Source organism: Jaculus jaculus, chromosome X (assembly GCF_020740685.1).
Source record: "Jaculus jaculus isolate mJacJac1 chromosome X, mJacJac1.mat.Y.cur, whole genome shotgun sequence".
NCBI lineage: Eukaryota > Metazoa > Chordata > Mammalia > Rodentia > Dipodidae > Jaculus > Jaculus jaculus.
In genome coordinates, this window is record NC_059125.1 from 121,479,145 (window position 1) to 121,502,767 (window position 23,623).

The 23,623-nt window shown below is 33.7% G+C and overlaps 1 protein-coding gene across 2 annotated transcripts in view; it reads right to left on the reverse strand.

The window, feature by feature from the left end:
* The window catches only part of Tenm1 (teneurin transmembrane protein 1), an 850,812-nt gene that overhangs the window by 825,128 nt on the left and 2,061 nt on the right, over positions 1-23,623 (reverse strand). Inside the window, exon 2 of one of the 2 annotated variants that reach the window (XM_045140035.1) lies at positions 8,805-8,872. The exons of the other annotated variant lie outside the window; for it this stretch is intronic. The gene's annotated coding sequence lies outside the window, so the exon portion shown is untranslated. The remainder of the gene's footprint in view (positions 1-8,804; positions 8,873-23,623) is intronic. 2 annotated transcript variants of the gene reach the window in all.

Sequence of the window (23,623 nt, forward strand, 5' to 3'; positions counted from 1 at the left end):
TCATTTTATGCATAGAGTGCTGTGCTTCTATCAGTAATGAAGTATGCACTTTTATTTAAATATAGCAGGATGTTCAGCTCCCAGGATAATGATTAAGTGAAGATCTCTTTTTTGTATTCTGCAGACAAAGCACATACCATACTTACAGTTTAGGCTCGTAGGGACAAAAATCTTAATGGAGGCCAAGATTTCCACAGACCTTACAGAAATAATCCTTTACAAAGTTTTCATTGTATGGTTTCTCTCTATGGTAATTCTGATTTCTTTTACCTGGGGTCAGAGTATTCTTGACAGGCCTCCCACTCCTTTACTATTCTTTAATAGTACTGAGTTTTCATCACTTCTTTTTCTAACGAATATTTCATCTGTCTGAAGAAATAATCATGTGTTTACCAAATGACAACAGTACTTACAAAAATGAATTTAACTGAAATTAGACTTTCTTAAAATTACCAAATGATCTCCCTTCTTCTACCTCCTCAAACTACTGTTATCAGTAAAATAAATAGTAACTTCATGCATGTTTTTGTGATTAAGCCTGTAATCTCAGTACAAATTAGAACCAACAGATGATGCATCCTAGAGGATGTAGGGGTAAGCTTGGATCAGGATGTGTGTGTGTGTGTGTGTGTGTGTGTGTGTGTGTGTGTGTTTTCATACACTAAATAACATATAAAGTCATCAGTGAAGGTATTTTTAACAAAGCAGGTATAAAATACATAAGAACAACAGGGTATAGAAAATTTTCCCTATTTATATTAGCTTACATTAAAATCTGCATTATACACTGTGCATTATTCCCATTCCATTTAACTAGGTGAGCATTTTGTAAACAAGAAGCTAGTGCCATTTTAAAATGTATTATTTAAAATTAAAGTTCATATGCAGCAGTATAGATGAGTCTTGGATAAAAATAGGTAGCTGGTATGTTTTCAGGAAACATCATTGAGTTACATAAGTTGAACAGTTTCATTTTGCATTTGTCAGATATCTAGTGAAAACAGGACTCTATTTGAGAGTATCTAATTTGACTCTGCTCAAGGAAAAAACATTACTACTTCAGATTGTGTACTGAATGGCATGGTGTTACATTGCTCCTTTGTACTTATTTCAGAACTTTTGACATTAGTGTTTTGTTTGTTACTTTATTTTTAAGCAAAAAAAAATATAGTAACTCTCAATATGCCTTGGAGGAGTGTTAGGCTGACAAAATAGTGATTTCAAATTTATTAAAGTGAGGTAGAGGTCTATGAAAACATTTTACTTTGCTTCACCAAAAAGACATATTGTTGTATTCACTTGTCTGATTTACAATATAATGGGGCTAAAATAATACTCCCAGGGAAGACCTTCTGCTTAGAGAGATTTTCAGAATCCATAAGAACCATTTCTATGAACTTTTAGCCCATTTTCTAAGCATATAATTTTGGTTTTGTTGGTAGACATGTATATATTTCAGATTATGGCTTATCTGTAAACACTGAGGAACTCCACTAGGGCTAGTTTTGTAGTTACTTTTCTAGTACCAACTGAGCAATGTTTCTATTTCCCTTGAAAGGTCAGAGCTAAATGTTAGAAGGAACTGGATTGAATCGACAAGTTAGGTTCATTATGAGCCATACACATAGATGTGTATGAGTTTCTGTTTTACACACAAATTACAAATATGTAATCAGTCTCTATATTGAGCAATCTTCCAAAGAAAATGAATGGCACTATGAAATGTATGTTTTTAGTGAAGTTTTTGGCATTAAAAAGATGTAATTTATCATCTTACCATATATCTGGCCTGAACATTAAGATGATTCTATAGTTTCATGGAGCAGGAAGCTGACAAGTATATTGAAATATTTAAATTATTGGATATACATATACATGCATATCTGTAAGTCTACCATGCCTACACGATCAAGTCTCAAGTATAATTCCCCCTGGAAACAAAATCAAGTCTATTAATTTAATCCTATCTGCCTAGAACCCACTTCAACTCACTCGCTAAATTCTAACAGATCCTATTTTATTCTGCACACTACCTCTATATGTATGTTTTCCACCCTGTTTTAAGATAATTTTTCTCTACTTATTGTCTACCCTAAAGATAAAGCTCGTAGCATCAGTGAAATATCTATTATGGAAATAGACCACAATAAAAGTAAAGGGAAAAGGAAAGAAAATAGCAACTTTTATGGCACTCCCTTACTCTCTCTCTTCTTAACAGATGGATATTCAGCCATACTTTGATTTTTTTTTTTCCTTTCGTTAAAACAGCAATGTAGAGAAAGCTAGGTCATAGCAATATTCAAAGGTGAACTTAAAAATGAACATGTTTTGGATTCATTGATCTATACTATAAAAAGATAATTTTCAGCCATGAGTGAATTTAATGCTCAGAAATCCTTATAGGTTTGACTGCAAATTTGCAGAAAGTCATAAGATTAAAGCTCAATCTAAGTGCATTTGAAACTATAGGTTACCTACTTTCAATTTTGATTAAAGAGGAGTTAATGCTCAAATTGAAACAAGGAAATGAGTGTAATTTAAGTTAAAAAAAAACACAAATAAGTGTTGAAGCCTAATTTTCGTTTCAGATCTTCCATTTATATGTTCTACCATCTCTCCAAATTCAACCCAAAAATATGGAATGCAGTATCCCACTTGCCTCTACAAAGACCTCTCCTTTAATTTCATGGTTAAAACTAGCATCAGAACAGAATTAGAGTTTGGTGAGAGCATCAGAAGCTGATAAAAATCTACAGTGTCGAACTATTGGGATGGCAACCCAGTATTTGTTCACAAATTGTGGTTAATGGTTAATACTTGTTAACTGTTCCACTCTATGCACATGAACATTTAAAAACAAAAACAAAAACCAAAAACAAACAAAAAAAAAAAACTCAGCCTAAATGTACTCTTAGCAATTCCAAATGGAATCATCATCTGTCACCTGACCCTTTCTTTTGAACCCTGTATTTATTGAGTGACACAGGACTATCATTCTTGCCTAGCAGAGTTAAAGTCCCATGCCCTTCAAAGTACTGTACCATTAGCATACCCTGGGAAGTTGTGAAAAAGGCAAATTCTTAGGCCTTATCACAACCCAAATTAAGCAGAAACCCAGGGATGTGGTTCAGAATTTTTTCAGCACAAGCTTTCCAAGTAATTGTGATGCAAAATTAAGTTTGAGAAACACTGATAAGATCTATTCTTGGGCTAGAAAGATGAGTTAGTGGTTAAGACACTTGCTGCAAAGTTAAAAAGTCCCAAGTTCAATTCCCCAATTACATATAAGTCTGATGCTCAAGGTGGCACATGTGTCTGCAGTTCATTTGCAATGGGTGGAAGTCCTAGCATGCACATTCTCTCCCTCTTCTCTACCTTCTCCCTTTCTCTCTCTCCCTTTCTCTCTCTCACATAAATAAATAAAAATTTTTAAAAAAATCTCTTCTTCTTTCATTATCCTCATTACTAATTGCCTTCTTGCCTTCATCATATCTCATCTGGCCTATGATCATAGACTTCTGATTGGTTTTCCAGTCTACACTCTAGACACTTCTGAACCATACACCACTCCACCACAAGGATGAACTTTATATATTCCCAATATGATTTTAATAATATTTCCCTAGTTTCTCCATACCTATATTAGTGATTTTTTAAACTATCTCTAGGCAGATTTGTCTAACACTTAACTTGTGGCAAGACAGAAGCTCAGTGCCAGTTCAACAAACCTGAAATTTCATAAATATTAGGACACTTACCCCTAAGAGAAAGGAGATGCTCATTAGTAGGACACATGCCACAGATGTCCTTCTATCATGGTCCCTAGCATCCTTCTTTATCTCTTTTCAAGCTTACCTTCAACATCACCTTCCAGCTATAGAGAATAATGGCAGTATTTTTTTAAGGCTAAGCAGTAATTTACAAATTTAGACTCCTTTTTCATACTATGCCCTATTCTCTATATTTGCTTGTCATAAACTCTAACTCAGAATAACCTATTAGGAAGGGCACATCTCTATCTTTCTCACTATTCAGGTGACCCATGAAAGATGGGAGAAAAATGAGTACTTCCCATCTATCCACCAAGCCCATACTCTAGATATGAAAGGAAAGGAATGTAGGACAGGGAAATGGGAGAAAATAGTTCAAGTGATATATAGAAGGAGAGACAAAAGACATAATTTCTCCCTGGGATTTGGAATGAAAGCAAAAGACTCATCAGGGTTTTCAGAGTCTAAAAATAAATGCCTGAGGTTCTGAAGGAATGACCTATTAGATACTGGGGTGGGGGTTGGTCAATAGACAAGATTGCTCAGGATTACCATGAACCATGTTTTTAACCAATCACAATGACCTAACAATTAATGATTTCTCAGGTATTCTGGAGGCAGCAAACTTCACTGTACGAGCTTCCATTATCACTCTAATAAATGACCACAAACTTGCTGTCATGAAAAATATGCAATATGTTCATATATTAAAGTTTCCAATAAAAAAATTTTAGAAAAAATAAAAAACAGATTCATCTTAGCATCTAACTGACAAAAAGACATGAAAGACTAAAATTAGGTTGGCAGCAGAGTGAAATTCCTTCCTGGAGGATCCAGGGGAAAAATCTCTCTCCTTGCCTTTTCTAGCTTCTAGAGGCTCCCCAGAGTCCTTGGACCCTTCCTCCATTTTCAAAGAGGCAATGTCAGGTCAAGTTCTCAGTCTGCCTTCTTTCTGCTTTTTACTCTCCTGTTTCTTTCTTCTACTTTTAAGCACCCTTGTATTTATATTGGACCATCCAAATAACCCAGATTTCTGTATCTTGACTCCAATTGATTAGCAACTTTAATTCTTCCTTATATTGTAACACAAGATATTAAAAATTATAGAAATTGGGAAACTAACATTGGAGAGAGATTTCTGCTCACCATAACAATTATTCATATAAAGCTTTGGGATATGGAGCTATTTTATAGTACATACATTATTGCCTTATAGAATAGGATTTGATATATAAGTCATTTCATTTATAATAAATACTACAAACATATGCATTCATATGTATTCCATATTACAAAACTGGTTATTTTTTGTGCAAATTTAGGTCATCCTTAACCTCTCTAGCATGTGCTTCTAGCTGGGAACCATTTACCTACTTTAATCTCATCTCCCTATAACCTAGTCACATCTCTGGGACATTGTAGAGACTTAATATTTTTCCAGTTATAAATAAATGAAAGTGCTGTTTCTGGAAAAGAACATTGCTAGTATTGTATTTGTAACTTAGTTCAGAGCTATACATATTTCAAAAAACTGAATCCTGTGCTAAAAGGGGGAAGCTGAACACATACTATTTAAAAATCCATTTAAAATAGATGTCAGAGGTATTTTTTATTATTTCTAAATTGGATCATTCATCAGTAGACTATGGTGCAAAGGAAAGGGAACTACTTCCCTAAACTATATGAATTCTTATTTCTATTTCATTTCAAATCAATAACATGAAAGTCACTTCTAAAATATTATGATTCATGAACTTCATTTACTGCTCCTTCTTTTGGTTTGATCAGAATGGCCATCTTTATATAGTGCTAGAATTGTTGATATTTTATTGCATTGCCACATCTTATTATTATGTATTAAACACTGTTATTTATAGTGACTACTTAATCTGATGTGAGAGAGAAAAATTATTGATGGCTTGGCACTTCAGGAATAGGCATTTTATAGGGATGAAGGACTGACTTGGAAGAGTCAATGGTCCTTCTGCTGCCCCTCAGATCATTAACTCCAAGTAGTTATTTGCTCCCAGGCACTGTCCTGTGCCTAGGTTGTTATTGCTGTGATATGGAGATGCAGGAGCATATATTTTTAATGCTTTAATATGAATGCAATGCTCATGAAGGGTGCCAGATTGAAAGCATTCAAGTTTGAAGTCATCAAGTTATGCACTTGGCTGATTTCAAGGTACAGAGAGATGCTTGACCTTGAATGACCACCTTGCAAGAGGGAGAAAACATACAGCTTGCTTAACTTTAAGAGACTGTGATGGGAATCATCATGGAAGCAACCCTGAGTTCAGCATTTTTATCTAGGAGGGAAACTTGAAAGTATTAGCTAAACTTGGACTACAATCTATTAAGTACAGTGCCAGCACTGCTGTAGGGTAGAATGAGTTAATGTAAGTTTCAATACACAATTTAAAGCTTCAGAAAAAAAACAAAACAAAACATATGTTCTATTACCAACTTACTAAACTACCTAAACAACAATCTTTTTAGCAGCCAATATGTGTGCATCCCAATTTAACCACCAATTTTGATTCTATAGTGAATACTTGAAAAGAGTCGTTAATGTAAATAATAATAATAATATGAAATTTTTGAGCAGGAAAAATGTAAAGTTAAGGTTATCCAGGCCAAAGATTTTAGTTTCAGATATGAAAAAACTAAAACTCAGAAATGAGAATTGGCCCACAGAGAAACATATTGCTAATGTAAGACTGGAGTAAAGTTCAGATTTTCTAAGCAACAGTAACAACTTTCTGCTGTGCTAGACTTTCTCTCTAAAGAAGGAAAACTAGCTGTACTCTGAGCCTTTTAACCATTTAGTACTAATTATTTTTATAACTGTGCACTCATATGTTAGGGCCTTTCCCCCTTCCTTATGACTTATTTGTTCCCATTATCTTTAAACTTTCTTATTGTGAAAAATATCTTTGTTGGGGCAGGGGAGATGGCTCAGTGCTTGCCATAAATGTGTGAGTTGTTCAGATCTCCAGAAACATATAAAGCTGTACACTATGGCAGCGGGAGTCTGTAATACCAGCATGCCTACAGCCAGAATGGAGGGAGAGACAAAATTTCTTGGAAGCTCATGAGCCACCTAGCCTGGCAAATCAATAAACAGCAAGAGAGCAGCCTCAAACAAGGAAGAAAATAAGGAAAGACACCTGAAAGTCATCCTCTGATGTCTAAATACATGCTGTGGCATTGGCACTCACACATATGAACATGCAAACACACACACACACACACACATACATACACACATGCACACACATCTTTCCATTACATGACAGGAAAATATGCACTTCCCAAATTAACAAAAATATGACACAATCTTGACTTCCTTACTCCACATATTTCTTTTCAAATAGGTCATTTGATTTTCTGATATTACTTTTTGAATTGTAATGATCTGGGTATTTTGATATAATTATTACATTAAAGGAGTATGTCTGTAAAAATGACAAGGAAAATTATATGTAATATAGTAAAATCTGCCTGGTATATAGGTATATTTATGTTCACATTATAGACTAATCTCAATTAATATAGCTCCAATTAATGACATATTTAATGAAATATTTTAGAATATTTTATCAAAGGACAATGCAATTTCTAAACTTTTCTACATGCTTCCATGTTTACATATTTTTAATTAAATATATAGGTGAGATCAACACAAATTCTGATCATTCTTTGTCTTATCAATTTGGAATGTGAATTCATATTTGATAAATGGCATATATATCATTGCCAGATGTAAGGGACTAAAGATAAAAGGCAAAGCTTTCAATTCAATACCTACTAAGAATGGAATACTAATATTTTAATAAGAATTCAGAGCTTCAAGATTAGTCCCCAGTCTTGTCACATCTTCTTACATATACTACCAAACAGAGGACTGACTCCAAAAGCAAACCCTTTTTCAATTCGAGGATCCTTGGCACATTTATCAGGTGAAAGAGTACAATTACCATTTGCCTGGTAGTCACTACATATATGTATACTGAGTAAATGGTTGCATGGATGAATAAGTAAAAGGCAGGAAGAAAGTAAGGGAAATGCATAAATCTGGGTTAATATTCACAAAATTCAAATACCTTACATTTTCTTTTCTTGTTCTTTCTTTCTTTCTTTTTTTTTTTTCAAGATAAGGAGTCACTCTAGCGCAGGATGACCTGTAAGTCACTCTGCAGTCACAGCCTGGCCTAGAACTCATTAGCAATTCCCCTACCTCTGCCTCCAGAGTGCTGGGATTAAAGGTGTGCACAACCATGTCCAGTAAATATTTCACTTTTGACTTTCCTAGCAAATCACAGCATCAATTTCAGGAAACAAATGTTGTTCTCTCAGTAAATCTTCTCAATGGATGTATTTGTTCCATTGACATGGAGAAATGCTACATTTATTTTTTAAATATTTTTGTTCATTTTTAATTTATTTGGAAGTGACAGAAAGAGAGGGAGAGAAAGAGACAGATAGAGAGGGAATGGGCATGCCAGGGCTTCCAGCCACTGCAAATGAACTCCAGATGTGTGTGCCCCCTTGTGCATCTGGCTGATGTGGGTCCTGGGGAAACGCGCCTCGAACCAGGGTCCTTAGGCTTCACAGGCAAGTGCTTAACCACTAAGCCATCTCTCCAGCCCTACTACATTTATTTGTAGTCAGTGAAAACTACTAAATAGTCATAGAAATATTCCATTGATCACTGCTATTTCCATGTGCTTTACAGGTGGTCTCATTTGTCAAGGACTCTCCTGGTTTTAGTAGCTGCATATATAAAAAGTACACATAGTTATTCAAATGTATAGGAGAACTAATATATTTTGTTGAAGATCCGCTTTCATTTTGATTTACAGGCACAAGTTAACGTATAAGACAAATAGATTTCAAGAAAGTTAAAAATGCCTTTCATTTACATGGCTCTCAATAATTGCAGCCAATTATATTCCTGGAATATTCCATTTCTTCACTTCTTGGCATTATTGTTCATTTCCCCAAGTAAATTTCTGAGTAGAATGAACATACCTTGATTGATACAGGAGTTAAGAAAAATCAAAACGGAGACAGCTGAATATAAGTCTCTCTTGTAATTCCTGTAAACAAATTAGGCCAAATTATTTTTCAGATATATGTACAAACAAGGCTAATGTAGTGCTTCCATGAGGGAAGGCGCGCGTGCACACACTCACATATATATTGCATGGGAGTAGCTATGGAAATGGGCCATGAATATAGGACAGTTCATTTTGTATTTCACAAAGGACAAAAGAGCTTCTTTTATAAAAGATAGGCTTGACTCTTCAATTATATTCATAATATTACTAATTAAGTTTCTGTTTTTGCTGTTTGGGAATGCTGGGGATAGAACCTAGGATCGTAAGGATACATGCAAGCACTCTGCCACTGAGCCATATCCCTTCACTGCAGAATTTTAATTGTAGATGCATATACATCTACTCCATAAACTACTCCATTTAACTTCCTCTAAAAATACCACTCATTTTGAGGTAAAACACCCACAATATCAAAATGTTCTCACCATGAATATTTTACACTAATTGTAATATTTTAATTATGATAACTTGTTGGACTTTACAGAAGCCTTCAAGTTTTATTTAATTTAAAAAACAAAGAGAGCTTGATTATCTGTGCAACTTAATAGAATCATGTATATGGTATGGATCTGAACTCATGTCCTTTCATTGTTGCTCCATTCTTTTCTTTAATATCTCAGATGATATCCCATTCAACAGTTATAAAAAGTAATTATAATGTGATGGTTTGAATGTATTACTCCATAGACTCAGGCTTTTTTTTTTAATTAAGATTGAGCTTGCAACTTAAGTCTTCATTAGGGAGAAGGGGGGAGCCCTTCTGGGGACGATGTGGTGTCTCTAGGGGTCACCAATCATGTAGTCCAGCACTAAGGTGTGTTCAGAGCAGTTTGAGCTGTGGTTGTTCATGTTTTCTGGCTGTTGGATTGTATCTTTCTGCTATGAATCTATGGAAGTGAGCCAGCTTCTTCTGTTCATGATGGGGTTAACTGGATTCTGTAAGCCTGAATTAAACCCTTTCCTCCCATAGCCTGCTCCTATTCAGGTGTTTGTCCCAGAAACAGGAAGCTAACTGCAATGTATAAAATGTATCCCCTCTGCACCAGGTTTAGTTTTAGGACAGGAGCTTTGATATTGTAAAACGAACACTACCAATTTACTCTAATTGAAAGAGACATATTATTTTATTTATATCATGTTCAATATGAAATTATGTGGATAAAAAACACATGAACTTTAAAAAATTCCTAACATCAGTATTGCAAAATTTTACAATATTTATGGAGGACAACTTATCAATAGGTTCCAAACCCTTAAAGTATGCAGCTCTTTTGATCTAGTTCTTCTATATTTATGCAGTTATAGAGAAACCATCAAAGTTGTATGTAGAGTTGTATATAAGAATCTTTCATGTTTTGATGTTATTATATAGTTGATTATTTATATCTAGTAATTGAAATTTGGTTAAATAGATCAAGGCGCAAGCATCTGATGGATTATGAAATAAAATGTAATATGATATGGGAACAGTTAATAAATGCTAGCTGTTGGGCTGGAGAGATGGCTTAGCGGTTAAGTGCTTGCCTGTGAAGCCTAAGGACCCCAGTTCGAGGCTTGGTTCCCCAGGTCCCACGTTAGCCAGATGCACAAGGGGTCCCACGCGTCTGGAGTTCGTTTGCAGTGGCTGGAAGCCCTGGCTCGCCCATTCTCTCTCTCCTCTCTCCCTCTATCTGTCTTTCTCTCTGTGTCTGTCACTCTCAAATAAATAAATAAAAAATGAACAAAAAATATTAAATAAATAAATAAATAATAAATGCTAGCTGTCATTTCATATAATTTCTCTCTATGCATCAAAATTTTTCTTTGGAAGCGTCAGAGGACAGGAAAGAATATAAATTTTTGTTTGCACTTATCATTGTTTTTCAGCTCTATCTCTGCTATGGCTCTCTCTTATTTTTAACATAGAAAACATCCACAAAACATTGATAAATGAAAGATCACAAGGTGAAGTAACTGTAAGTACATTCTCTTTTGTGTATATTATTTTATCTATCTTTCCATAATGAACATACATTACTCATGCATTAAGAAGATAATCTTTAAGTTTTCTAAACTTCATTTTAGAAAATAAAATGAAAACTTTATGTTTTAACATTCTAATAGATTATGATTGGCATTTAATTAACCTTATGAACCTAATTTATCATCACTTCAGCCAAAAATCTATTATTTTTACATTTACAAAATTATCATGTGATATCAAATATTAAAATTCTTTCCAAGAAAATCAAGATAAAAGACAATATTTAAATGCATTTTAAAAATTTTGACTAATAACATCGTCATCTTTTACAACAATTGTTAAGATGACCTTGTAATTATAACATAGTATTGTAATATTACCAATGATTTCCATATCTAATGCACTATATAAATCATTCATAATAGACTGAAGTGGTGTCTTTGATTAGTTGCAATCTAATTGCCTGATGTGCATTTTTCATCATTGTTAATGTAGCTCAAAAAGACCTGGATCAGCTCAAGTGTTGATGCAGTTCCATAGTAAAGCTTTGTTAGCCTTTCAAGGGAACACCCTTCATAAAGTACTGACGTCCAGGCTACAGAAAAATTTTCCTGGCTCTGGTGCTGCATATACCAGAGCAAGTCTGGAGAAATTGGCTTCATATTCATCAGATTGATTCTGGAAGTAAGCTAGCAAAAAAAAAAAATCTTAAATAAAATAAACTATCCTATATGTAGTATTTTGCTTTAGTGAGATACACAGAGGAATGGGAAGCAAACCAGCTTTAAAAAGATATAGTTCTTCTTTGCTCACTTCTCAACTGCCTTCCAGCTTGAGCTTTTAAGGTGTATATTACCCCATTTATGACTATAGTAAGCTGGTCTGTAGTTTGATCTATATTATATAACCAGGTTACTTGATAAAGCTTACCAATTCCCATGTACCACTTCCCATAACATTTACTTTTTCTATTTCACTGAAAGTTCATTTCCAAAACAGAAACTTGAATTTCTTAAGGTAGGCTATCATTTGAATAAAATAACTTAAAATGCTTGAAAGTACCAATACTTTACTCAAATAATGTCTACCAGAGGCAAAAATGAGGCTAGTGAGATGGTTCAGTACATAAGAGTATTTCTTTCGCAAGCATGAGGGTCTAAAAGAGCCTGAGAGTTCCTGAGGTTGATTCCTCAGAATACACTTAAAAATCTGACTGTAGCCACACATGTTGGTAACCTCAGTTCTTTCTGGAGCTGAGACAAATGAATAGTTGGGGCCCCTGTTAAACAGCAAGCTATGGAATGTGTAAGAATCAAAGACTCTGTCTCAAAAAACACACAAACAAACAAACAGAGGAGCAATAGAAGGTGTAGAAGTTTTGAATGGAAATGTCCCATATAGCCTCAAGTGTTTGTCTTTAAACTCCCTATTCAGTCCCAGCTTATGGAGCCTTTGGGAGGTTCAGTATTGCTAGAGGAAGTGTGTTTCTGGGTATTGACTTTGGCCTAGATGAGTCTAGCCTAATGGATGTTCCGAGCTAGATCACTTTTGCAGCAGATGTGTGATGCTCTGAGCCAGTTGCTTTTCTTCACAGTGATGAAGCATCCCTTGGAAACTGTATTCCTAAAATACACCCTTTCCTCCTATAAGCAGTTTCTAGTCAGGTAGGTGCTTTATCCCAGCATGGAGAAGTTACTACTACAGAGGGGAAACACTCCGGTTCCTCCTCTGGCCCCATGTATCAGTAAAAACATGTGCATACACCACACATACCATACCATACCATACCACACATTACACACACACACACACACACACACACACACACACACACACACACACACTAGGAGCCACAGATATTAGATATGCATTTCACAGAAATGACTATTGGTTATTGGTTTGAAGGAAAAGTTAGATACTGGAATTAGAGTCCTAATTTCAAATCTAGATGGTTAAGAGAGCATCTAGCCCAAACTTCAAATACTGACACTCCCTTCTGTTTGATCTAACATAGTGAAACCATTCTATTTCCATCCCACAGGAAGGAATTCCTCAGTCTTTTAAACTATCAGCTAGGACTGGACAAAAAAATGGATAAATTTGGAAGTGAATAGAAGAGTCTGAAAGAATTGTCCAAGATATAGAAATAGGAATACATATGATTATACATATATGTAAATATGAATATATGTATATGAATAGAAATTCTTAATTGATTTGAAAAATCTAAATTATATTAGTTTAGGACAAGGGTGACATTTGTGGTTTTAGATGGAATTATTAAATTTTATAATAATTATAATTGTGGCACTTATATCAACACTATTTCTATTTTCAGGGGCTTTTGGTTGCATAAATTTCACTATACTTTATTGCATTAATGAGTATATCCTTCCATGTTGTTACACATGTTATGAAACCCCTATGCTATTTTTCTTATGAAACATTGACTCAAAGACCATGTAGAAAATAACTGTGTTACTTAAAGAGACAGTTTCCCCATTCCAATGATCAGTGCTCATAGACAATTACTGCTGAAATACTCTGCATTGTCACTTTCCTCCTCTGGGCCTAAAGAATGTTTAGGTTTATATTATTGGCTGCAGCTTCTTTTCTTTCTGGCAATATGGACATTTCTAATGATGATACCTGCCAAAAGTTGTCAATGCTATTTTTCTTCTTTTTCATTATAGGTGACTGCGGCTGAGTAGCCAAATAATCTATAGCCTAACTTCACTTAATTGTTTTTACTACATGACATGAAGAAATATAGTGAGCAATCACTTTAGTTTTACACGAAGAAAATTGCTAGTGCTTTCCACAGCAACATGAAGCACTTTTAACTTGCCTAATCTCCTTTCAACAGTCTGTTCAAGTCCTGATAGGATAAACTCAGCCCTCTCTTCTCTAGTGCATAAAGACTGAACTGCAGCAGTGGGTCTCATCAAAACCAAGCAGCCAGAGAACAACCAGTCCCAGTTCTGGTATCTAGTGTTATCAGTCTACTTCCAACTCTCAAGGAGAATGGGCTTATTATTCTTCTTAACATCTGAATAAAATGAGAAAAATCAATCTGTGGATATTGTTGAAAAAGGTATCTCAAGATCTCAAGCAGAGGAAAAATTATGAGCAAAAGTTGTGATTAAAATAAACAAAACATTGGGCTGGAGAGATGGCTTAGCGGTTAAGTGCTTGCCTGTGAAGCCTAAGGACCCCGGTTCGAGGCTCAGTTCCCCAGGTCCCACGTTAGCCAGATGCACAAGGGGGCACAAGCGTCTGGAGTTCGTTTGCAGTGGCTGGAAGCCCTGGCGCGCCCATTCTGTCTCTCTCCCTCTATCTGTCTTTCTCTCTGTCTGTCACTCTCAAATAAATAAATACAAAATGAACAAAAAATATTTAAAAAAAATAAACAAAACATGACATGTTTAAGAAACACAGTGGAGGTAAATGTGTCTAGAATATTTTGGATAAAGTTTGAGAGGAGTAAATAACACATGAATTACAATCAAAAGTCTGGGACCAAAATCATGTAGAGCTTGTACACCTTGGTAAAGTTTTTCTCTTTAACTTTTTAAAATTGCATATGATGTGTAATAAACAGTTTGATTGGCAAGTAAGTCACAGATCTTATTTAAATTTTATTGAAATTTAAAAATCATTCCAGTTTCTGTATAGAAAACCATAGAGAAACACAAATCAATACAGAAAGCATCATTTTGAGTACTATGTTGGCCTACGTTGGATGAGGAGAAAATGGCTTGGATATGGAATAGAGTTGTTGATAGAGTAAGCAATTATCTATTTGTTAATTGACTGAATGCCAGATGTTACTGACAAGATTATTCTAAGGTATGGGAGTTACACAACTGCACCATATTATCAAAATCATTTAGATTTAATTATATATATATATATATATATTTCATATATATATATATATGAAAATCTATATGTGCATGTTTTATTGTAGTGAGATGCATATATCCACCTATGAAATTTTTAGCAAACACACAGTCATTATGATATGCAGGAGACATAGAATTTTTCACCTTGTACTACTGAAACTTTATACCCATTGAAATGGATTTGATTACTAAAATCTTATTTCTTCACATTTACTGGAGATTTATATTTGCTCTCTTTTGAAATAGCCATTGATGCCTTTTCCCAGATGTCGTGTATAAGATCCTTTCCATCCTTAGTTTCTATTTTATTATTTGATTTTGCTGCAACTTCCCTATTCTTATGATTTTTTTCTGTCACAAAGCTTTCTCTTTATTTCACCAACCTCCTAAGTACAGTGGTGCTCAAGATGTCATCCCTGCTTTTGCTCTTTCTCTAAATTCCCTAGGTAATTTCACCTAGTCATGTAATTTGAACTAGTATATTCATTGATGGCACCCACATCTCTTCCTACAGATATGATTATCAAATCTGCCATTTCAATCTGTCACAATCCGCCTGGATTTCTAATAGAAATTTCACATTAATAAGTCCAAATCTGACCTCATTATCCACCCAAATGAACTTTTATTCTTCTATATTCCTTATATCAATTGCATAATAACCTATCGAGTAGTTTCCAAAGGTTTTCTTCTCTCTGTTATCACTGTCATCATCTTGTTCCACACCCATAATTTTTCAGAGTTGCAAGACAGTCTATTCACCAGTCTCACTACTAATGCACTTAATCCAGTTTAACCTGCCCTCCATACTGGTATTATCAATTTTAAAAATTTGTATTTTCTCACCTCTCCCTTACCTTAAAGCCATTCATATAATTTAAGAGGTTTTGTTATGATTTTGCAAATTATATGATCTTGGCTAAACATCAGGAGAACCACTATTTTCTAGGATAATTATCCATTCAGCACATATGCACTAAACAACCATCTGTATATCTGACACACACAAGGACATAAACTAAAATATTATCATTGTTTCCTGCTCTGCATACCTGGATAGGAAACAAAAATGGCACTGTTCTCCTGGGTAGGCATTCTCCATGATGGAATTAGCCTATGGCCTTTCCCAATCCTTCTGACATGTACATTATGCATCTTCACACCTTCTAAAATATTCTAGGGTACCAATTAAGAATTAAGTTAAATGACCTATCTTTTATAAAATAAAATCACCCTTTAAGCTTCCGGACCATTATAATTATTCCTCTACTAGAGCATCTTTTACATGATCAGAATATTTGTATATGTCCATCTTCCAAAATTAATGGTAAGTTTTTTTAAATGTATTGGGTAAACATAAGCATTCATAAAGTTTTCTCAAATGAATGAATAAAGGATAAAGGAGTGATCAGATGAATACGCTCATTCATGAAATTTGCTACTTGATGTATGACTAAATTTGTATAACAATGAAGGTTTCAATAATATAAAAGTGCAGTAAATGGGACTTGAGTTATCATTGTGGAAAATTCTTGAATCTTAAGATCTGTTGTTCCAGAATTCTGTGCATGATGGTGTAAATGTGCATTTATGTCCCCTATTGCCTCAGGTATTTTTGGCTTTAAGTTTAAACTCCAGCAGCCAGCTGGAGGGGGCGTGTCACTGAGGGCTAATCTGAATTCCAGCCCAAACAGTAGTTTGAATGGGGGTGCCTGATTGCTGCCAGTTGATGTTTGCTTGTCATAGGCTTTTCTCTCTCTGCTTGGATGCCTGTATGGAAGTAAGCAGCTTCTTCTACCATTGAATCTATAAGCCTGAAATTATCCCATTCCTCCCCTAAACTGTGTCTAGTTAAATGATCACCCTAGTAACATGGTACTGATTACAAAACTCTGTAAAGGCTGATTATATTTTTCTTCCCACCATGCATTTTGCTGAATGTCTGGAACCATCATACTCTTACTATGTCTGCCTGCTGCTGTTCTACACATTTTCTCAACCATATTGTATTCCCTATTTTACAAAAAATGGTTAAATATTTGCCTCTTCTGTGTTAAATTAACAGGTAAAATATTTCCTTTGCACAGAATTTGAATTGTTTATATTAAAATTACCTCACATTCACAAGTTGTCCAATTTTTCATCAAGGCACTATCTTAAATAGGAGGAAATAACAAAACAAGAATAAAATGTAGCACATCTGTGTTAACACTTAGTGGATAATGAACCTAAAATAAATGGTGTCACACCTAAGTATTGAGGATTCATTATACTCAACATAAGCAATAATTCACAAATGTACTAATGACATATGAATACATGCTTAGAGTATATCTGTAATAAAGGATATTAATGCAGGAAATTATTGTATCATTTTAATTTTTGCCCAATGTAGCTAAATGAATAAATATATGAGCTAAAAACAATGTAAACTATTATACTTCACATTAAAGTTACAATTCTCTAGGAGATGCATAAATAGCAAGAATTAGAAAAAGAATAAATCAGTAATTAATATCAATACTGAGTTTTCTAGAGTTTAATTCCTTTCTCACCAATGGAGAAAGAGGAGAGAGAGGGAGAAAAGTGAGAAGAAAGGGGAAAAGGAGAGGAAGGGAATAGAAGGTACATTACTTGTATGTTAAAATGGAAGAGACTTCTCAAACCTTAGTAATAAGTATAAATTGCCAAAATACCTACATAGTGTTATCTCTTAAGAGGTCACTAGATTGCATTATTAAAATTAAAACTATCTTCCCAAAAGGTGTGTTTTGACTTGCTTAGCAATTCTGCCAATATGGTCCTACATTGGCTAAAGCTGCATACATGTAATAAGATATAGTCACAGAAGCATACACAATTGAAGCATTGGGTAATCAAATAGGAGTTATATTTGTGTTTCTGGTTACAATTCTTGCAAAGTCCATTTCAAAATGTATATATATTCTTAACAAATCATCAGGTAGACAGAAATATCATCTCCACACAGATGTACAAACAGATTTTCGGTTTGTTAACATTGCAGATAACACATCAATATCATTCGAATGTTTGCAATTAAGCAAGGCAGTTCTAAAAAAAAAATAAAGTAATTAATGGTAAAGGTTTGGAAGGCATAAGTCACAGAGTATAAATTTAAAATGGTGATATAAAATATTTTGTTGATGGGAACTGAGTTAGTTATCTAGGAATAGAGCCAAAATTTTAGTTTTAGAATGCTTCCATCCACTGTGGTTGTAGTGTATTTATACACCTCTATATTTAAACACAGGTGGCAATTAGCAAGATTAAGACACCTTTAATAAGGTATCATCATAGGTGCAAAGGATGTGTAGCATAAGATGAGTTCATTATCAATAACTTTCCTGAATTAATCATCTCTTAGGACATTTAATTTTAAATGTCCCTGGAAAAAAACCTCGATTATTGAGATAGGCCATCTGCAGTGTCTTTTTCTATTCTATTCAAACAACTGAAGATTTCTCTTAAAATGTCTATACGCACCTGGGACACAAAGACTGCAATATCTAATAAACCAATTGTTCATCTCATCTGGCACCTTGCCTTTGACAGGTGTCTAAAACAGATAGAGACATTAGAGGTAATAGCACACTTAGAATCAGCCAATTATACGACTGGAAAATTTTCTCTTTGACCTTAGCTGTAATCAGGTTTTCCCTAAAGGATATGAACAGAGTGTCATGTACTTTTATTTTGGCAAAGTTACAAACCTCCATTTATATAGGCAGTGAAAAACACTAAACAGATTCCAGACAAATGAAAATGGATTTCCTTTAATATAACCATACACACATTCTACTGAGAGTGACTATATCTGATAAGTATGCTGAATATTTATAATATATTTCATCTTAATAGGAACTGTATTTGGAAAAGGGGAAAAGGACATAACACTCGCAAAACTGCATGTGAATATACAACTAAGTCTAATTGATTGGATATTTTGAATGATTGAAATATTTACTAAATTTTTTCATTGTTCCTTCAAATGCCAAGAATTTGCTGAAAGGTTAGAGGAAATTGACATGGTACAGAAGATACAGGTATTAGGAATCCTACATGTTTAACAAGGATGATTAAATTAATTTTTGTTTAAATAAGACATTCTGTAATTATGCAGACTTAGCTCAAACAACCAACAAAACAGTTAATAAAATACAAATAATTCAAAGGCCAGCATAAAGATACTGATACAGTAATATTCTCTAAAATTTAGATATATAATTATTTTTATACATGTTAAAGTGTGTGTATTATTTCATTGATAATTCTATCTAGGATGTTTGTGTTTTTAAATTCTATTCACCATAAAAATTAAACAGACCTTTAGCTATTTGTGTGAACAAGCACATATTATTTTTCATAGCAAAAATGATCTTTGGGGAATTGCATTTTCTTAGGCATAATACAAAAAGTTGCAACTCTAATTCACAGGGAAAATATTAATTTATCATAATATATAGTTGGTATATCAAAGAACATCATGCATTTCAATTCACTTCTTATTAGAGCTTATGATTCCGAATTCAATTGTACAAGGCACAATCACCACAAAAATGTTATAACAAAATATGAGAAACATTAAAAGACAATTTCCTCATTGTTGCCTATTTATCAAGGGACAACTTAGTTGATTAAAATTAAAACAATGAGTATGCTTTATGGTGAAGGGTAAAAGGAGTCTTTTAGAGATCTCAAATAAATGTATTCATATTCATTTGGTCTCTAATTTTAAAAAGTGGGGCACAGATATTTTAATAAAATTGTTTTTCTATTTAAAAGATAAACTTCTCCCATCAGAAAATTCAAGTACCATGTATATGTAACTTTACAGTGATCTCTAAGTAGAATTGTTCAAAGTCTACAAAATCATAATTTGAAAGAGCATATTTTTCAATGTAATAACTATTACAAAACTATTTTACCACTGTGAGAGTACTATTAGAACAAAAATGCTTTGTAAAATACATAAATACCAATAAGAATGTAAAAATCAAATGTCTATTTCTGTGAATATTTTAAAGGACATTCTTGAGTAAGGATAAAAGAGGGTTTGCAGCAAGATCTTCAGGATAATGACTGATTTTTATTCTGCTAAATCATTTATTGCTAACAAATTCAATTCCCCAGCCTTTTACAGTTACTTTCAGGGACCAACAGGCTGGTATGAAATTAAATTAACAAGCAGGTTCCCATCCTGAATTAGTGAATCCCAGATGTCTGTCCCATCTATTTTCCATGGCAGTAGAAGAATTGGTGGAAAATTAGGTACAGGAAATTGTGGAAAGCTAGCATATCAAAACTTTAAGTTACTTCTTTAAACTGATAAATCACTATTGTGGAAGGGGGTGTCGAACTCAAGTTAAAATTTTTAAGTTTCCAGCTTGCTGAAAGGCCAAGGTGTTTCTGTTTTGTAATTGTTTGAGAATGCAAGTGGTATCTCATTTGGGGTGATATTTGGTTTACTATGTATTTTTAAGTAATTCAAGAGTGCTTTAAATATATGAGGCTTATTTATTTATTTTTATTTTTTTTAAAATATTTATTTATTTGAGAATGATAGCCAGGGAGAGAAACAGGGAGAGAGAGAGAGGGGGGTGGGCAGGGATTCCAGCCACTTCAAGTGAACTCCAGACACGTGTGCCCCCTTGTGCATCTGGCTTACTTATGTGGGTCCTAGGAATTGGGCCTCACACCAGGGTCCTTAGGCTTCACTGGTAAGTGCTTAACATCTAAGCCATCTCTTCAGCCCAAGTTTTATTTTTTATGACATAGATATTAATGATCATCAGTCTGTTAAATGACTCCAAAATACTCATATACTAAGTAACACATTCTCTCAACAACCACCAGTTGGTATGTAGTATTCCAAATAGCTGGATGGTTGATTGAACATCACACTCACATTTTTAGGTGTCACTTAGATACAATTTAAGACCTAACATTAACAAACACCAAAATATTAATCATGTCATAGACATCCCTTCAAATGTAAGACAAGAAGGCTCCAGAGAAATAGCTTCACAAAAGTGATTCACTAATCTGTGAGATTCTTAACACATATTCATGTGTTGATATTCCAGTTAACTTCTCCACTCTTAAAGAAGAGTGGGAGCGGAAAACCCATTATTTCAGAATCATTACATCACATTGAAAACATCATCCAAGAGGTAGTGGTTAGTTGGCATATATGCACATCTCACCATATGCTATTGTTTACCAAAACTAGAGGCTTGGACAGGAAGTACAATTCAAAATATTTTTTTCTAAGTTGTCAATTACCCAAGATCATAGTTTCAGGTTTAGAAATGAGTCCTAATGTTACATAAGAATTTAACAGGCTTCATTATGTTACTATTTAAAAATATATTAGGATTCCATATTAACTATAAAATTATTTCTCATTTTTAATTAAAATTAGGTTGCTTCAATGATATATTGAACTGTTAGAAGATGAATGACTATGAATATTTGCCTCACAAAAATTTGTACTTTATGTCATCATATTTCAATTTCCTTATCCCGGTTTTCCAAGAGTTCCAAATGTACGCAATCTCTTTGGTTTTAGTAATTTGTTCCACAGGGTGTCTATCAAGCTAAAAAGTCCCTGTACATAATACAAATTGTCATAACAGAACAACAATACTGAAGAGACACCTATGGTTGAGCCATCTAGGTTTTTAAGAATAATCAAAAGCTGTGTGGAGACTTTTATGGAATTCACTTGCTTAAACTAAGCATAGATCTAGCTGGCTCTATTTACTTTTTACTTTCCTAACAAAAATTCTTGCAAAACCAAATAAATAGAAATAATATTAAGCCAGAATTCATACATTTATTATATTTTACTAACAATATATGATTATCAAATTAAATCAAATGGGAATATTTTTAGAGGAAGGGAAATAATAGCAATCCCCATTCCAAAATAATGATAGTTCTGAGAATCTGCAGATGATTTAAATCTGTCATTGTACAAGTGAACAGTTCTAAAATTTGAATCTTTTCAATTTTCATGATTATTCGCATTTCAAGTTATGGATATATGCTGTTAATAAGAACTGTTAAATTCCACAATTTATAATATCTTTCATCATTTTATCTACCTGAAGTTGTGCTAGTTACCTTTCTTCCAAATGGCAAATGATTAGAAGCTTTGTACAGCATGAAAAAATGATTTTTTGATAATAAAACTGATAGCAGATAAAGAAATACATAATTTAATAAAATCATGTTTTATAAACAAGGTATGACATTCACATTATATTTCTACTTTGTGTGTATGTGTGTGTGTTCATATGTATGTGAATGTGAGGTGGGGAACATATATGAATAGCATAAGAAAATGTGTCTTCATTATAAAAAGCAATCACTGGTTCAGGTGTTCAAAGTACTAGTCGTCTTTTGACCTCAGGTCATTCATAAGCAAATAAATTCATAACTAATAAATTAGCATATATTTGAAACCTTGGGACATTTATTAATCATAATGCATAATGAGGACTTAATAACCTTACGTAAATCTGTACCTGAGTGACTTTTGAGGAACGCAAGCTTCAAGCAAACAGCACATGAATTTTAAAAGCCTAACTCTAGCACAGAATGGAAAAAATATTTTGTTAATTACCACTAAAATTTTTCACTACCTCCAAGTGTTCAAGGCTGCTATGCAAAAATCTCCATTAAGTCTTCTGTTTTCAAAAGTAGCATATCAAATAACATTTTGCAATTTTGATAATTTAAAGTGATATTCTGAATAATAGATTTGAATGTTATCTTGTTCTATTTCAGGAAGACTTTTTGTATAAAGGCATAAGAAATGTACAATGAGTGAAGGGAAGCTATGATTAATTTAATGTTGCTTACACTTTAGATAGCTGAAGTGAAAAACTATGATATTTAAGGCATTCAAACTTTGAATTGGGCCTTTGAGTGAGATGATGATTCTATACAATACGGCTTTGCTTTTTAATATGCCTATCTGTTTGAATATATGGACACTCAATTAATCATAATTAAAGCACCATGGCACTCTACAAAGTATTTTCTTCCTTTAGCCCATCTGTGCATTTTATCAAATTGTGTGCCTATCTAATGGCAAACACTATCTTACATGATACAAAATGTTTGTTCTTTTTTTCTACTGTTTTTGCCATTGTCCTTGGGACTGAACTTTGTTAATGTTATTATGAAACAATTAAATATTTCAGTATATAGCTGTTTTCCAGAAATACCTGTTTTTCATAAACATTCTGATGGGCAACCATAAAAGTTTTAATTAACATCTTAGTAAATGGATCCATTTAAGATCTGACCCGAACCCACTTTTACACGCATAGTGACCTTCTTTTATTACTATGAAAAGTTTTCAACTTTACTTTTGCATGCTTGAAAGCCTTTAACTACCTTTAAAATAACTTTGCAATAGTAAATTGTTTAACCCATCACAATAAGAGTATTGCTATCTGGAAACTTGAACAAAAATGGCAAGAAAATTGGGATTTTCTTTACAGTTTTTGTTAAGTGTCATATTCATCTTATGAAAATTCATTTCCCTACATTGGAAATATGAAGAGCATAGGTTATCATGAGCAAGCAAACAAATACTGGGTGATTATGGAGCAGAAGTTAGAGCTGTTGTTCTTTCCATTAAAACAACAGCCTTTGCCTCTTAGGCTACACTCCTTGACAGCACGGAGTACTCTCTGCTAAAGACCAGAGGACTTTGGACAAGGAAGGTGAAGAGGGATATTTCAACATAAAGATATTATAGAGCAGAGATATGCAATGTTTTCATCAAACAGGCTAAAGTACCAATTGATTCTCACAGTACCGTATGCT